The sequence below is a fragment of the Triticum urartu genome, unplaced genomic scaffold (assembly GCF_056163025.1).
Source record: "Triticum urartu cultivar PI428250 unplaced genomic scaffold, HENAU_Tu73 scaffold2, whole genome shotgun sequence".
Classification (NCBI taxonomy): Eukaryota; Viridiplantae; Streptophyta; class Magnoliopsida; order Poales; family Poaceae; genus Triticum; species Triticum urartu.
Genome location: NW_028260368.1, coordinates 10992307 through 10994892, shown reverse-complemented (window position 1 = coordinate 10994892; position 2586 = coordinate 10992307). Strand labels below are relative to the sequence as shown.

At 33.2% G+C, this 2586-nt stretch overlaps 2 non-coding genes across 2 annotated transcripts; both read left to right on the top strand.

Moving 5' to 3' along the window:
• The first annotated feature begins 735 nt into the window (after positions 1–735).
• Positions 736–809, top strand: TRNAP-UGG (transfer RNA proline (anticodon UGG)). The gene has a single exon. It is a non-coding gene; the product is annotated as a tRNA-Pro (tRNA).
• A 139-nt stretch (positions 810–948) lies between these two features.
• Positions 949–1022, top strand: TRNAW-CCA (transfer RNA tryptophan (anticodon CCA)). The gene has a single exon. It is a non-coding gene; the product is annotated as a tRNA-Trp (tRNA).
• The last annotated feature ends 1564 nt before the right edge of the window (positions 1023–2586 follow it).

Genomic DNA, 2586 nt, shown 5'->3' with positions numbered 1-2586 from the left:
TGGTTCGAAATCCTTTCATTTAATTAGCCAGCCCCGCCTTTTCTATGCTCTGATTTCTGAGGCCTTATTTAGCTTGGGTACCCCTTTAAATTGAATTTCTATTTTCAAAAATGGGGTTTACCAAATTTTTAATGACTCTGAGGTTCAACCCAATCCATCTTTTCTTTCTTTTTCCTTCCGATACTAAAAAAAGATTGAAAAGGATCAAATTTTGTCATATCACGAAGAAATCTATCCCTCCCATAGCAATAACTAGAATTAAAAAAAAGGGAATGACAAAGCATCTGGGAATAAACGATTAATTTCTATCAATAAACCTGCTAAAGCACCAAACCATAGAGTACTTAGCACGGGTGCTACAGAGAGATATGTTTTTATATCCCGCATTGAAAATCCTCCTTCCTTGTTGGAATACATATATGATCATAAACTCTTGCCCAAGATTGTTATGCTATATATAAAATGAACCATATCGACGAAATTTTCCTATCCCTAAAAAAGAAAAAGATGACCCCTTCTTCCTATATATTACCAAGGAAAAGTAATCCTTCTTTTATAGGCGAAATTATATTGGATTTTATATGTATATAATTCCTTAATTATATGAGACCAAAAAGAAGAAATGACACGAGGGTTCTATATATAGATAGAGAAAGAAAGAAGAAGAAAATTATGATGTGGAAAAGAAGACAGGAATTGTGTACAATGGCATTGTACAACAATTTAATTTGGAAAAGGGATGTAGCGCAGCTTGGTAGCGCGTTTGTTTTGGGTACAAAATGTCACAGGTTCAAATCCTGTCATCCCTACCTATTACTTCTTTCTTCTTTATAGGCAGTAGCGACGAGATCAATTAAAGTAAAGTGGGTATAACTTGAATTTGTGGAGACTATACGTACGTGAGATACATTAGGAATAGAAAAAGATTTTCTTTTTGAATGAATGAAAGCGCTCTTAGTTCAGTTCGGTAGAACGCGGGTCTCCAAAACCCGATGTCGTAGGTTCAAATCCTACAGAGCGTGATTCCATCTATTTTATGTCGAAGCAGAGTAAAATAACTTAACAAAATTGAATTGTAACTCCAATTTCAATTTGACCTCCTCTCTGGTCTGGAGGAGGTCAATCAAAAAAAAAAAATGACTCAATCAAAGATCCAACTGATCCCCACGCCTGTATTGCAAATACGCAGTCACGAATAATCCCGCTAAAGTAATAGGAATTAGGCCTAAGACGATTCCAAATAGAAAAACTTCAATCATTTCGATTTGTTCGAGGGGATAAAAAAAGAGGTACGATCTATCCCTAAATAGTACTCTAAATTATCCACGAATCTCAATGACCAAGAAAAGAATTCCTAATTAGTCTGGAAAAGAGTCGTAGAATGCCAGGAATCCCAAAGAAAGATTTTTCTTTTCTGAATTATAATTATTCAGTCAATTCAAATAAGGCGTATCTTGTTCAAGCCAATAAATAGAGCTGGGGTTATAGTTAAAGCAGCCAGTAGAAAACCAAAATAACTAGTTAAAGTAAGCATGAAAGAGTTAAATTCCATTTATTTTTTTTTACTACACTACATATGTTGGTAAAGCATTTACCTAAGTTATGGAAAATTCATAATTCATCAGTTATTTTAGATAATACTAAAAAACAAGATAGAGTAAGATACAGAAGTGTAAAAGAAAGTGGATTCATCAGATGATACATGAGTCCCTAATTCCGAATCAAGAGATTTGTTGTGGAATTTGTCAATTGAGTAAAGTAATAATATTAAGAACTAGATCATCTAACCCCATTGAATGAAAAAAAGAAATTCAATTTTCAGGGAAATTTTTGAATAAGAGATAAATAAACAATTGAATTTGAAAAAAAAAACTTCTTTCTATTTTGGATAATTTCTTTTTCAATAGGACCCTCTTTTTGGAGTGAACGATCGAATATTCCCCTATTCCTTCTTATTTTAACTGATTGTATTCCATATGGAATAAGAGGAGAACAAAAGCATTCCACGACCTGCCAAGGGGCTGTTAAAAAAAAAAAAAAAAGAAAGCTCTTCCTTGAATTTACTTTATTTTTATTCCTTTTTCGAACTCCAACCAAAGTAGATTCGAAGACGAGTCACTTCAATTATCCTTTTAAGTTCTATTCTATCTTCTGTCTTTCCCTATTTCATCTCGTAAAGTTCCGCGCTCGCAGTTTGGTCAAGAAAGTTAGACCTAATCCAACAAACAATACAAGGATGAATTACGAATTATGAAAGGATAGATTTCACATATACTTGTCCTTGTATTGTGTCAGTATGAGAATATCCTTCCTAAATTATTTATCCAAACCTATTGATCATTAACTTAGATTTTCCCAAGATTTTGGCTGCTATTCCGAATTACTCTATTATTCCGAAGCCAATGAAAAGTAAGTAGAACCTACAAAAATGGGGTTTTCTATTGATGCCTTGAATAACATATAGCTTACCTATAGACAAAAAAAAAATAAAAAAGTAATTATGTTTCGGAACCAGGCAAAACCAGATTGCTGTGCCATAGGAAGGATAGCTATACTAATTCGGTATACTCAAAATACACCTTTGGT